We start from the raw sequence: 15,729 nt of genomic DNA on the forward strand, positions 1-15,729 counted from the left end.
TAGTAAAAACCCATGTCTCACTGAGACACATTCAGTTACATTGAGAAGGAAAAACAGCAGCCTGCCAGAAAGCATTTCTCTCCTAGTGCAGGCACAAGTCACATGACCAGGGGCAGCTGGGAAATTGACAAAATGTCTAGCCCCATGTCAGATTTCAAAATTGAATATAAAAAAATCTGTTTGCTCTTTTGAGAAATGGATTTCAGTGCAGAATTCTTCTGGAGCAGCGCTATTAACTGATTCATTTTGAAAAAAATGTTTTTTCCCATGACAGTATCCCTTTAAGGTTTACTTATGCTTTAATAAATAGGGACAGTTGTGAAGCATTGGGTGGAGGAATCATGAAAAGACTTAGATGAGAAGAAGCCTTTATAGCTTCCTATAAGGTGAAATAATGGAACTGCAACCCATGCCGTTGGGCATAGCAGGCCCTGATATACTCATTTTGTTTTCATGTTTTGGAGTGCGAGTCACTCTTTTTATCAGTAAATATATTTGCCTTCTTAGTTTAAACTATGGGAGTCACTTGTGCACCAGCAGATTAAGCAGGTCTCACTAGGGTGACTGCACTTCCCAGCAGACCAGCTTCAGTTAACGGCGGCATTCTGGGAATTACACTCACCGATGAGTGAAGGAATAGTTGTTGCTCTCTGGCTATTTTGAGAAGAGTGACCTGTTATCTCTTTTCGGGGATCATCGGGAGCCACAAACCAGCACCAGAGCTTTGTTCCAGCATGACTAATGTTTCCTCCCGCAGATTAGCAAATGTCTAACAGACCAAATAAAGGATATCAAGTAACCCTACCGCTGTGCCATTTCTTGGAACATGAACGTTGAGTTCCAGTAAACTGGTCCGGTATAATGCTTCCCTGGCATCTGTGCAGGTATGGAACCCATTATCCAGAAAGCCGTCTCCAATACACATCCATTTTATCAAAATAATCCAAATTTTTTAAAATGATTTCCTTTTTCTCTGTAATAATAAAACAGTAGCTTGGTGAGTTGATCCATTTCAGAAGCAAAACCAGCCTATTGGGTTTATTTAATTTAAATGATTTTCTAATAGACTTAAGGTATGAAGATCCCTATCTGGAAAACCCCAGGTTCCAAGCATTCTGGATAACTGCTCCCATGCCTGTACTGCAATTGGGGCACTTATATAGGTTAATTGTTAGTTTTTGTGTCCAGATTGAATATGTAACAAAGTGATGTTGCTGAACAAATCAGACATCAATCAGTAACTACCGTACCAGAATATCCCCCAAATACATTACTATTATAAGTAGTAGTATTAATAGTTGTATTATTATTAGTAGAATTCCATATGACGTTACACTGAAGGCAAAGAGTTTAAATCATGACAAAGTATTAAAGGGAAAGTAAAGTCTAAAATAGAACAAGGCTAGAAATTCTGTATTTTGTATAATAAATATAAACATGAAGTTACTGTACCACAAGCCTAATCAAACAAATGATTTAGGCTTTCAAAATTGGCCACAACTTTAACTTTGTTAAACCTCTTTGCAAGACCAAGGCTGTGCACATGCTCAGTGTGGTCTGGGCTGCTTAGGGATCATCATAAATGATCAAAACAGCACAAGTCAAATAATATCTGCCAGAAGCCGATACAAGACTGATTAATAATCAGAATATACAGACTGCACTGGGTCCTGTGTTGTCATGTAATCTAATGTGGATTTTATAGTTTTTGTATTGTTTAATACAAACTTTCTCCAACTCTGCAGAACCAGTGGCTGCAGCAAAATAATCCTCCAAATAGAATCCCAGTTTATCTGTTTAAATCTGGCTCCATGATCTTTGTCCCTGCAGCTGGAGTTGGAAACAGTAAAGGGGATGTAAAGGCAAAAATTAAATCCAATACAAATCTCTACACAGTCGCCGACTGCTCTACAGGGAAACAAACAAAGCTTGTAAGAAGGTGATTAGGTTTGTGTGCTGAAAATTTCCAATAAATACTCTACGTTTTATTACCATTTGTGTGGATTCCCATCCTTGGAGTAAAGACTGGTTTCCATGATGACAGCGGAGCATTAACCATTAACCCCCCTTACAAGCTGCTTGAGTTCTGCATGGCTGGGAAGTAAGGAGGGGGCTCCCCCTGCTGTTCATAAGTATGATTGTTTCCCTGCAGATCAGTTAGGGACCATCTGACAATTCCTATCCACAGCAGTAAATGAAGGGAGAATTTCACTGCATACAGTCAGGTTTCTTATAAAAACGGTACACATTTTTTTTTTATTACAGTATATATGTTTCTTTTTCATTAAAGAAAGTAAAAATAAACCTATAATTACCTATAAACCTATAATTCATTTATGTTATGCACAGTGCTTTCTGCACCAAAGACATCCCTCCAGCTGGTGTCAGGGGCACTGCACATGCTCAGTGCGCTTTGAGCTGCTCTAGGTACTTACTGGGCATTGTCTGGTAGGGATAAGCAGTGGCAGAATTGCAGGGGCACAGCAGCACATCTGTAATTTGCACTTGTTAGGAAAGAAAAAGAATTGCCTCACATATGCTGTATACATAAAGGGGCGGTTCACCTTTCAGTTAATTTTTTGTATATTATAAAATGGCCAGTTCTAAGCAACTTTTCAATTGGACTTCTATTTCCAGGGGACTATTTCCAGGGGTCACTGACCCCATCTAAAAACAAATGCTCTTTCAAGCTTTAAACCTACTTTTTATTACTCCTCTTTCTATTTAGGCCTCTCCTATTTATATTCCAGGCTCTTATCCAAATCAATGCATGGTTACTAGGGTAATTTGGATCCTAGCAACCAGATTGCTGAACTGATGGAAAAGCTGATGGAAAAAAGCTAAATAACTCAAAAAACACAAATAAAAGATAATGAAAACCAACTGCAAATTGTCTCAGAATATCACTCTCATCATAAAAGTTAGGCAGAGACATACAATCAGATTCGGGGAGATTAGTCGCTTGGCCGCTTAATCTCCCGAACTGCCTTACTGCCAGCTAGAATGAAAACGCCGGCGGGATGGCAATCAGAGCGATTCGTTTTCCGAAGTCGCCCGAAGTTTCCTCGAGAGGCAACTTCAGGCGACTTTGGAAAATGAAGTGGACCGATGAGAAAAGGTCATTCAGTGATAATAAGGCCTGAGGGGACATTATTAGTGGTACTATGGGATTTAATATTGTTGATGTGGGGGAATCAAGGTATTTGGGTGGCCTGATTTGAAGCTTTAATGGCCAGTTTTAGGGGCATTATATACTGCAGCCAATGTTTGGGGATATTTGGAGCAGAGGAGGCATTGTTGTGGGGGATATTGTGCATTATATATGTACTTTGGATGCATTATAGATTGTGGAGGAACTATTTTAGGTGGCACTTGTGGATTGTGGCAGCATAACATTACATAAATCATGGAGCTGGGCTCATATTCCTCTGGTTATGCCCCCACTGATGAGCATATTTTGTTCACAACTGCAGGGTTTGGCGTGGATAGAGATTACACGCTGATATAAAATATTGGGGGGCATCTTTGTAGGCTCAGATCATCCCCACCAAAGGTCTCCTGATCCCCCAAGCTGGCACAGAAGCTGGAGGCCCCGGATCCTTTTGGAGCTTCTGATGCCCTTTAACATGTTTGTTGTGGAAACATATTTGTACCTCCCATTCCGTCATTAGAGTCATGGGAACCGAATCTACATATGACTGCGTGATTGATATATTGACTTATTCCCTCCCCTCTTCTACACTAAGAAACAAACCAGTGGCCATCCTCTGTGCCATGAATAATAAATGCAATCTGCGCTAATTACCCCCTGATTAATGACTTTACTACTTTTATTGCGCATTATAAAAATATATTTTCCCATAAGAAAATCTCCTCTTCCTCTTTTAAAAAGGGAATGACCTGCTTGAGTCCCTTTTCCTCGGCCCGGGGCGGAAACCCTACTGCAAGTACCAAGAATTTCCTATTTTCTCACGGCCTCCGGCAATCAGTCGGGGTCATTAATAAGATGGAAGCAAAACAGAAATGACGGGTAGGAAATGCAAGGTAGTGGCTCTGTGTTCCTTCATATTGAGACAAGATGATGGTTGGACACAGATTCTCAGGGTCCCCGCTTTTCCCTGTGCCCTATATATAAATAAGCATCTCATACCTACAGAAATAGGAAATCCCTATTTTATCCCTTGAAAAAAAATATTCATTTTACACCTATAAAAAAATGAGTGATTTTGGATATTGTGATTTAATTGTAAGGGCTGGTTCTGCTTGTGAAACTGTCATTTTGAGCCATTTCCACTTGCAAAATGAAAGCATAAAAAAAAAATTGCATTTCAGAAGGTCCAGTTATGGAACAAGGCACAGTTTCACAAAGCATATATACATTACTTACATGCGACCGGTCCGCATCCACCCACGTGGTGGCCCTCAGTCAGCCGGACTCCGCTCCTGGCAAATTAGAGACTTCAAGACAGCACTGGATAGACTGGAGCCATGATCCCGTGGTCATGGCTCCAGTCTATCCAGTGCTGTTTTACAGTTTCACAAAGCCTCAGTAGAAATTCTGGTGAAATGGAGTTTTTTTTTTTTGTTTGCCTTCTAACGATGTTGCAAAAAATACTTCATCAAAGAGAAGAGTCGCAAGAGGTTCCCTTTTTTTATATTAGAAAGTCAGTCGCTACAGAAATATTTTATTCAATATAAATTTAATATAGGCAGAGTATGTGATCCATTATCTGGAAATCTGTTATCCAGAAAGCTCCAAATAATGGAAAGGCCGTCTCCCATAGTCTTTTTTTTTTATCCAAGTAATCCAATTTTTTTAAAATTATTTCCTTTATCTCTGTAATAATAAAACAGTAGCTTATCTTTGGCTATGTCCCAATATTCAACAATTATGGGGGGAAGTTCAGATATACTGGAAATCTCTTACTCAGCTAACAAATAATTTGACGCCAACCTGGGCGATTTTTGGGGTACCCCCCCCACAACTGAAACTTTCACGATCTGAAAGGCAGCTGGCAGAAAGGCTAATGGCTGCAACTCGGAAAACTATTCTACACCATTGGCTTTCCCCGTCGACACCCCCAATATCTCTAGTTAAACAAAAACTTCATTACATCTTCCACATGGACTGGCTAGAATCCACTACGAACAAAGAACAACACACTGACAAATTCTTTTTGGTATGGATGAGTTACATTCAATCACTCCCTACTCAAACCAAACACTTGACGATATATGCATTTAGATATACTACATGGTATGACATGGAACTATTACTTAATAATGCTATTGTTCGTGAAACCGACCAATATATCCAAACTGCCTTACGATCACAGAACCAACGTTCACGAACACCCCCCAGGAGTCACTGCACTAACCAGATGATAAGGACAAGCTATCACTAGTTGTTTGCTTTAAGTCAAGTGTGTGGGACATAATGTTGTATCATAACATGTTTACCTTTCCTCACAATTACCCGTTATAGGGTAATCTATCTTCCAAATGTTGTGTGTGTGTATTCCTATTATGCTGCCACTGGACCCTGTCCACCAATCTCTTTTATATTTCCGAATTCCTTTGTATTTTATTTTCTTTGTTTGTTATAAAAAATTTCAATAAAAACATTTAAAAAAAACAAAAAAAAAAAACAGTAGCTTATACTTAATTCCAACTAAGATATAATTAATCCTTATTGGAGGCAAAACCAGCCTATTGGGTTTATTTAATGTTTACATTAAAGACATAAGCATACCTCCCAACTGTCCCGTTTTCAGCGGGACAGTTTCGCTTTTGATAGCTCAACCCGCAGTCCCGCTTTTTAAACTGAAAAGTCTTGACTTTCTCTGCTTGGAACAGCCAGAAAAAAATACAAAGTTTCTAATTTAATTGGCTTTTGGCAGAGAGCCCAGAACAGCCAAGAGGTGCAGCTAAGATACATTTGTAACAATTTTGAGATAAGCAAATAAGTAATTGTAACAATTTAGATATGGAGGTCCCTTGGGAAAAGTTAGACTCACAGTTTAAGGGCAGAGACACATGCAGAGATTTGGGCAGATTTAGTCGCCCGGCAATAAATCGCCTATTCTTCGAACTGCCTACCGCCGGCTAGAAAGGAAATCGCCGGAGGGATGGTACTCGGGACGCTTCGTTTATAGAAGTTGTCCTCATGAGGCAACTTTGGGCTACTTCGGAAAACGAAGTACACCGATTGCCATCCCACCGGCGATTTACATTTTCCTGGCGGGAGGCAGTTCTTCGCCCCGAAGAAGAGGACATTTGTCGCTGGGCGACTTATCTTCCCGAATCTGAGCGTGTGTCTCTGCCCTAAAGGGCAATTCACCTTCATTAACAAAACTGTAATACATGGAAAAAAAACACAGAAATATGTTCAAACTTTCATAACCTGCCAAATTCTGTAAAAGGAACATGGTAATTAGGGGGTGTGGCCACAAAAATGGGAGTGGTCAAAAAATTTTGGGAGTTATGCATAAACTATGAAGATCCTAATTACAGAAAGATACATTATCTGAAAAACTCCGGGCATTTTGGGTAATAGGCTTCATACCTGAATAAAAATTAATAGAATGGTGTAAAAGAATCATAATACAAATACAGAACAGTTAAGGGCAACTAAACACCCGGATAAATATTATTTTATAATTAGGCACTAGGCTGATGGGTCGTTTCTGTCCATGTCATTGGGGTGTTGTGTATGTGCAACTGCGCCCCCTAGAGGGTAATGGTACCAGCATGTATTTGCCTTTAATACTCTGAACTTTTTAAGACAAAATAAAAGGAAATTAAGCATCTCTTCATCTAATTTCTGTGGCTTTGGACCACTGGCAGTCTGAGTGATGTTGAGAATTGCAGTTTCAGGTTGTATATAAGATATCACAATTGTATATATAAAGTGCAGGACCATTTTACTTTTGTGTCAAGGGGCCCCACTGATAATAGGATCCTCTCCCCTAAAAGCTGCCCTGTAGGAGCCAATATAAATATACAGGTATGGGAACGGTTATCAGGAAACCCATTGTCCAGAAAGAAACAAATTGCGGGAAGAGCATCTCTGGTAGACTCCATTTTAATCAAATAAGTCAATTTTTTAAAAAAAGTTATTTCCTTTTTCTGTGTAATAATAAAACAGCAACTTGTACTTGATCCCAACTAAGATATAATTAATCCTTATTGGAGGCAAAACCAGCCTGTTGGGTTTATTTCATGTTTACATGATTTTCTAGTAGACTTAAGGTATGAAGAACCAAAGTACAGAAAGATCTTTTATCTGGAAAGCCCCAGTTCCTGAGCATTCTGGATAACAGGTCCCATACTTGTAGTTGGAAATCTAAATTACAGAAAGACCCCTTATACGGACACAGACAGTGTCGGACTGGTGTAGGCGGGACCCACCGGGGCTGCTACCTCAGGACCCCCCACCCCAGTCCTGAACTCTCCCAGTGGCCGGCAGCCTCCACCAAAGCACCGCCCCCCCCACATAGCTGCTACATCTTCCTAGAGGCATTTGGGGGTAGACGCGGTGGGCCAAAGGTTACTGGCTAGTGATGGGGGGAAAATTAGTGAAACTCGAAAACTGATGCCCATTTGGGACGTGCATCCGAAAAGTCGCTCGCATCAATTTTGATGCCGGCATTAAAGTCAATAGGCGTCCAAATAGTGTTGACGCACTGTGATTTTGATGGCGAAACGCGAGAATTCGCCGCTACTATTCCTGGCAGGTAGCCGGGTGCGCGCCTGGGTCAGTGGGGCCCACCAGGTTTTTTCCGGTGTCCTACTGGCCGAGCCCAACCCTGTCTGGAAAACTACAGATCCCAAGCCTTCTGGATAACAGGTCCCATACCTGTATAATCATGTTTATAAGGAGGTATCTCATGGGAAGCCCAAGCTGCAGGGTTAGTATGGGTTAAACTGTTGTATAAACACGGCACTGACAGGATGTTCTCTTTGCTACACGCGTGTTTATTGAAAAGGGACAAAGTTACTTCCTAGAACAAATGATGTTTTATCCAAGCTGTTCCCTGTATAATGTGAAACAAATGTCCCAAGATACATCCCGAAGCCTCCCTTGCACACAGTCTGGCCTTATAGAAATTCATTGAAATTTAGAGAAATTCATTGAGATCTAGAGAAAAACCTCAAAATATTAATGTAAGACTCTTGAGCCTAAAGGGCAATGGTTGTCCATCTGTAAAGGAAGTCTATTATCTCAAAGGTAGTGATGGGCGAATTAGCGATGGGCGAAAAAATCACGAAACTCAAAAACTATTTTGAAGGCCGCGTCAATTTTGACACTAGCGTTAAAGTCAATGGGCGTCCGAATAGTGTTGACATGAGATGGTTTTGACGCAAGCAACTTTTCCGACGCGCATACAAAATTTTCTGATGCAGTCAAATCTTCGCAGGAGTTGTACGTATTTATTCGCGGAAATTCATCGCAAATTCCTGCCTGCCGAATTTATTCGTCCATCACTCATTTCCTAGAAAAAGCAGCCATGTTCCATACATAGTAGTCCGCAGATATCCTTCCACATGTGTGGCCCGACTGCTTCTATATTCAGGTCCCCAGCACAGTCCATGAAGGGGCTGTTCATCCGTTAAATTCAATATGATGTAGAGAGCGATATTCTGAAACAATTTGAAATTGGTTTTATTTATTTATTATTTGTGGTTTTTGAGTTATTTAGCTTTGTATTCAGCAGCTCTCCAGTTTACAATTTCTGCAGTCTGGTTGCTAGGGTACAAATTCCCCTAGCAACCATGCATTGATTTGTATAAGAGACTGGAATATGAATAGGAGAGGGTCTGAATAGAAAGCTGAGTAATAAAAAGTAGCATTAACAATACATTTGTAGCCTTACAGAGCATTTGTTTTTTTTAAGACCCCCATTTGAAAGCTGGAAAGAGTCAGAAGAAGAAGAAGAAGTAGGCAAATAATTCAAAAACTAGAAAAAATAAAGAAAAATGAAGGCTAACTGAAAAGTTGCTTAGAATTAGTAATTCTATAACATATTAAAAGTTAACTTAAAGGTGAACCACCCAGTTAAGCTACAGATCTAGCAGTAGAAGTCCTGAATAGCCATGCTGCAAACTGCACTCAGGGGAAGCGTAAGGTTGCGAAGTTGCACTAACGTTAATTCCCCAAGCAAAGCGAAGTTACGCTAGCGATGCTTAATTTGCATACGGCGCCAAATTGAAGTTACAATGGAGGAATATGTAGCATCACTACACAAGCCTGGGAAACCTTCAAAACAGCAAATCAAATGTTTATTTTGCCCTACACATGTGCCCACTTTATAGTTAAGTTGCCATGAGTTAGGAAATGTAGGGGGGAAGGAGGGGAGCCCCAAAACAAATTTCGATCTTTTTCAGCCTATCACCCATAAAAAAAGAAAAACGCCAGCGTTTTTTGGGACTTAGAAAATTTTTAAACTTTTTTTGAAGCAATCCCTATCTACTCTATTGCACTTCGCCTGGTCTGAGGTGGCGAAGGAAGTCTGGCGTAAAAAATTTGGCGTAAAATTTGCGTAGTTACGTCCGTTGCGCAAATTCGCCAGGTGTAAGGTTGAAAAGAAACACTAGCGAATTTACGCCAGTGTCCGTTAGTGAATCGGTGAATTAATGAAAATGCACCAAGCTAGCGAATTAACGCTAGCGTTAGGCGCTTCGTTCTTTAGTGAATTTACCCCTATGAGTTTCTGCTCAGAGGCGACTTTGCCTCATGTTAATAAATAGCTAGAAGAACGGAGAGCTGTAATTGGAAGACTGCCACTGTATATTAACTATGGATCATCTGTAACGTTGGACTCATTGAAATGAAAGAGTTGCAGCTCAGGGAGCAGTTAAAATCCAAACAATTAGGGGACGCTTGCAACAGAGAAATATATAATGCAGGGTTTAGTTCCCCTTAAAATTCTGTTCTGCTGTGGGTAAATTTGAATGTATAAACCCCTCCTCCTGCGCAATGTAATCCTCACCTGCAATGATTTATAAAGTATCAGGTGACAGTTTTCAAATAGATACCCCACGCTGTGCGGAAAATCAAGGACATGTTGAAATCTCTGCATGTGAAAAGAATGTGAATATTTCCCTTATTGGGTTCTTTTCCCATAGCACAGTGACACCTACTGGCCATGAGTGATACTTCTCCCCATTAATTATTTCCATTTTTATGGTGTTGTTTTCATTTCTAAATTACACTGTTTACACTGCAAATAATTCACTATACAATATAAAATTTTATTCCTGAACCAGCAAGTATATTTTTTAGCTGTAATATTGGCATGTAGGCAGCCATCTTGGGTCATTTTGCTTAAAGGAGAACTAAACCCTAAAAATGAATATGGTTAAAAAAGTCATATTTTATATACTGAACTTATTGCACGAGGCTAAAGTTTCAGCTTGTCAATAGCAGCAATGATCCAGGACTTCAAACTTGTCACAGGGGGTCACCATCTTGGAAAGTGTCTGTGACACTCACATGCTCAGTGGGCTCTGATTGGCTGTTGAGAAGCTAAGCTTAGGGCTCGTCACTAATTATCCAGCAGAAAATGAGCTTCCCTGGCTGTAATATAAGCTGATGCTACAGGTTTGCTGATTATTAAATTCTGATGCTAATTGCACTGGTTTCTGTGCTGCCATGTAGTAATTATCTGTATTAATTACTAATCAGCCTTATATTGTGACATATCTATTCTATGTGTACTGTATATTGTACTGTATACTGCTTTCAGATAAGCTGTTGTTTCTCCTATTCAAGTGAATGTGTCTCAGTGGGACCTGGATTTTACTATTGATCTACCAGGCAACTGTTATCTTGTGTTAGGGAGCTGTTTTCCTGTTACCTTCCCATTGTTCAGCTGATAGGCTGCTTATGGGCTGCTGGGGGAAAGGGAGGGGACAATATCACTCCAACTTGCAGTACAGCAGAAATGAGTGGGGACTAAGTGCAAAGTTTAAAGAAAATGTGCAAAATGTTTTAAATTTCTCCCCAGAATTCCAGTGCAATTGGGAAGAAGTGACTGGAGGATGAATATAAACAGGGTCGGACTGGGTAGGCGGAACAATAGGAAAAAACCCGGTGGGCCCCTCTGGCCCAGACCTAAACTCCCATTGGCTGCTGATCTCCCCTGATGTGCTGAAGGTAAGTTTAATTTACATGCTCCATACCTCCCAACATTTTGGAAATAAAAAGAGGGACATTTATGTGGCCACACCCCCTAATTAGCACATTCATTTTACAAAATTTGACAGGTTATGAAAGTTTGAACATATTTCTGTGTTTTTTTTTTTACAGTTTTGCTAATGAAGGTGAATTGCCCTTTAAGCTGTGAATAGCTTTTCCCAAAGGACCTGTTATCTTATATTGTTACAATTACTTAGTTGCTTATCTCAAAATTGTTGCAAAAGTATCTTATCTGGTGCTGTGGCTGTTATGAGCTCTCTGCCAAAAGCCAATTAAGTTAGAAACTTTGTTTCTTTTTCTGGCTGTTCAGTGCAGAGAATAACTGGACTTTCCAGTACAAACGTGGGACTGCGGGTCGAGCTGTCAAACGAGGGACTGTCCCTCTGAAAACGAGACATTTGGGAGGTATGGTGCTCAGCGGAGGGTGGGTGGCAGCGGCCCCTGTAAGGGGGTGGGGCGGGGGTGCGGTGAAATGCTAATTTTTGCTATAAATGTTTAAGTAATGGTTAATACATAGGTTGGTCACTAGGGGAAGATAGAGGATAACAGTTGTAAGGGAAAGGCCCCAGTGGGTGGAGAATAGTAAGTTACATAAGGGAAGTTTCAGGAAGTGATATTAGAGATGGGTCATGGGAAAAGAGATGAGCAGCGGACTCTGCAGCAGTAGAGATAACTGTCAGTGTGATGTAGAGAGGGATATTCTGAGACAATTTGCAATTGTTTTTCATTCTTTATTATTTGAGGTTTTTTATGTTTGAGCTTTTTATTCAGTAGCTTTCCAGTTTGCAATTTCAGCAATTGACCCTAATCAACCTACACTGATTTCAATGAGAAACTGGTACAGGTATGGGATCCAGTATTCGGAAACCAGTTATCCGGAAAGCTCAAAACTACGGACAGTAGTAAAAAAATAGTAGATTGTACTTGATGCCAACTAAGATATAATTAATCCTTATTGGAAGAAAAACTAGCCTATTGGGTTTATTTAATGTTTACATGATTTTCTAGTAGACTTAAGGAAGGAAGCTCCTAATGCAGGTACCAATGCAAGTACTAAGGCAGGTACTAATGCAGGTACTAATGCAGGTACTATTGCAGGTACTAATGCAAGTACTAAGGAGGGTACTAATGCAGGTACTAAGGCGGATACTAAGGCAGGTACTAATGCATTTACTAATGCAGGTACTAAGGTGGGTACTAATGCAGGTACTAAGGCAGGTTCTAAGGCAGGTACTAATGCAGGTACTAATGCAGGTACTCAGGTGGGTAATAATGGAGGTACTAATGCAGGTAGTAATGCAGGTACTAAGGTGGGTACTAATGCATTTACTAATGCAGGTACTAAGGTGGGTACTAATGCAGGTACTAAGGCAGGTACTAATGCAGGTTCTAATATGGGTACTAAGGAGGGTACTAATGCAGGTACTAAGGCGGGTACTAATGGAGGAACTAATGCAGGAAGTAATGCAGGTACTAAGGCAGATACTAAGGCGGGTACTAATGCATTTACTAATGCAGGTGCTAAGGTGGGTACTAATGCAGGTACTAAGGCAGGTTCTAAGGCAGGTACTAATGCAGGTACTAATGCAGGTACTCAGGTGGGTAATAATGGAGGTACTAATGCAGGTAGTAATGCAGGTACTAAGGCGGGTACTAATGCATTTACTAATGCAGGTACTAAGGTGGGTACTAATGCAGGTACTAAGGCAGGTACTAATGCAGGTTCTAATATGGGTACTAAGGCGGGTACTAATGCAGGTACTAAGGCGGGTACTAATGGAGGAACTAATGCAGGAAGTAATGCAGGTACTAAGGCAGATACTAAGGCGGGTACTAATGCATTTACTAATGCAGGTGCTAAGGTGGGTACTAATGCAGGTACTAATGCAGGTACTAAGGTGGGTACTAATGGAGGTACTAATGCAGGTAGTAATGCAGGTACTAAGGCAGATACTAAGGCGGGTACTAATGCATTTACTAATGCAGGTACTAAGGTGGGTACTAATGCAGGTACTAAGGCAGGTACTAAGGTGGGTACTAAGGAGTTTACTAATGCAGGTACTAATGCAGGTACTAATGCAGATACTAAGGTAAGTACTAAGATTGCGTACTAATGCATTTACTAATGCAGGTACTAAGGTGGGTACTAATGCAGGTACTAAGGCAGTTACTAAGGAGAGTACTAATGCAGGTAGTAATGCAGGTACTAAGGCGAGTACTAATGCAGGTATTAATGCGGATACTAAGGCGGGTACTAATGCAGATACTAATGCAGGTACTAATGCAGGTTGTAATGCAGGTACTAAGGCGGGTACTAAGGTCACGTACTAATGCATTTTCTAACACAGGCGGGTACTAATGGAGGTACTAATGGAGGTACTAATGCAGGTACTAAGGTGGGTACTAATGGAGGTACTAATGCAGGTAGTAATGCAGGTACTAAGGTGGGTACTAATGGAGGTACTAATTCAGGTACTAATGCAGGTACTAATGCAGGTACTAATGCAGGTACTAATGCAGGTACTAATGCAGGTACTAAGGCGGGTACTAATGGAGGTACTAATGCAGGTAGTTCATGCCGGTGCATTAACTGCCATGACTAACTGTCAGCACTGATAATACAAATAAGTGCAGTGACTCACCCCGCTGGTCCCATGATGAGAATATATTCAAAACAAAATACTTCTGGTGATTTACATAATTCTCTGAAATATATGAAGTTCCTTCTTCATTGCTTTGTTCATAAATCAGCTCTTTAGCACTGAGCTTTCATTAAGGGCAGAGACATAGGATAAGTCTCAGCAATGTTTTCCCCTGCGCTGAGTTCTACTAGAGATTAGTCTTCTTTATCCAATGTGCCACGAGGGCCGTCTCTTCTTTAATTGTTTCTTAATAATTTCACTCCAATGCATTTTTAATTTTAACCTTCATTACTGAATATATATATATATATAATACACAAAAGCCATGAATATCCTGTAAATTATATCCTTATAAACGGTGAGTTCTGATGTCATCAGTTATAAACGGTGAGTTCTGATGTCATTTCTGTCACATGACTCATTAAAATTTGTGTATTATAATAAATAAAGTACCCCCTGTTGGAAAATATGAGAATATTATAAGTTACCTCGGAGTTCCATGACCTGTATAAAAACACTCAGCCTTCGGCCTCGTGTTTTTATATGGTTATGAAACTCCTCAGTAACTTATAATATCCTTATATTTTACAAGAGGGGCTACTTTATTCACTATATATATAGCCTGTAGCTAGAGGATCACATTATATCTAGCAAAAGTATTCCTGCAATTTCACATGAAAAGCCTCCTACATTTACTCTTTATAGTGCGAGTACCATAGAGCTATAAAACTTTGGCAGCATAGGTATTCCTCTGTACTAAGCACAATTCAGCAGGAACAGTTCCCTAAGTTTGCTCATAGTCTGTAGACGGAGATCCCATAAAACTATGGCAGTATAGGTATTCCCCTGTACTAAGCACAATTCAGCAGGAACAGTCCCTAAGTTTGCTCATAGTCTGTACAGAGAGATCCCATAAAACTATGGCAGTATAGGTATTCCCTTGTACTAAGCACAATTCAGCAGGAACAGCCCCTTAGTTTGCTCATAGTCTGTACAGAGAGATCCCATAAAACTATGGCAGCATAGGTATTCCCTGTACTAAGCACAATTCAGCAGGAACAGTTCCCTAAGTTTGCTCATAGTCTGTAGAGGGAGATCCCATAAAACTATGGCAGTATAGGTATTCCCCTGTACTAAGCACAATTCAGCAGGAACAGTCCCCTAAGTTTGCTCATAGTCTGTACAGAGAGATCCCATAAAACTATGGCAGCATAGGTATTCCCTGTACTAAGCACAATTCAGCAGGAACAGTTCCCTAAGTTTGCTCATAGTCTGTAGAGGGAGATCCCATAAAACTATGGCAGTATAGGTATTCCCCTGTACTAAGCACAATTCAGCAGGGACAGTCCCTAAGTTTGCTCATAGCCTGTACAGAGAGATCCCATAAAACTATGGCAGCATAGGTATTCCTCTGTACTAAGCACAATTCAGCAGGAACAGTCCCTAAGTTTGCTCATAGTCTGTACAGAGAGATCCCATAAAACTATGGCAGCATAGGTATTCCCCTGTACTAAGCACAATTCAGCAGGAACAGTCCCCTAAGTTTGCTCATAGTCTGTACAGAGAGATCCCATAAAACTATGGCAGTATAGGTATTCCCTTGTACTAAGCACAATTCAGCAGGAACAGCCCCTTAGTTTGCTCATAGTCTGTACAGAGAGATCCCATAAAACTATGGCAGCATAGGTATTCCCTGTACTAAGCACAATTCAGCAGGAACAGCCCCTAAAATTGCTCATAGTCTGTACAGAGAGATCCCATAAAACTATGGCAGCATAGGTATTCCCTGTACTAAGCACAATTCAGCAGGAACAGTTCCCTAAGTTTGCTCATAGTCTGTAGAGGGAGATCCCATAAAACTATGGCAGTATAGGTATTCCCCTGTAC

General features: G+C 40.5%; 1 long non-coding RNA gene across 1 annotated transcript in view; it reads left to right on the plus strand.

Moving 5' to 3' along the window:
• LOC121394765 overlaps nucleotides 1-15,729 on the plus strand; it is a 77,702-nt gene that overhangs the window by 3,270 nt on the left and 58,703 nt on the right. Inside the window, exon 2 of the long non-coding RNA XR_005962005.1 lies at nucleotides 11,010-11,158. This is a non-coding gene — a long non-coding RNA (uncharacterized LOC121394765). The remainder of the gene's footprint in view (nucleotides 1-11,009; nucleotides 11,159-15,729) is intronic.

Source organism: Xenopus laevis, chromosome 6L, assembly GCF_017654675.1.
Source record: "Xenopus laevis strain J_2021 chromosome 6L, Xenopus_laevis_v10.1, whole genome shotgun sequence".
Lineage (NCBI taxonomy): Eukaryota > Metazoa > Chordata > Amphibia > Anura > Pipidae > Xenopus > Xenopus laevis.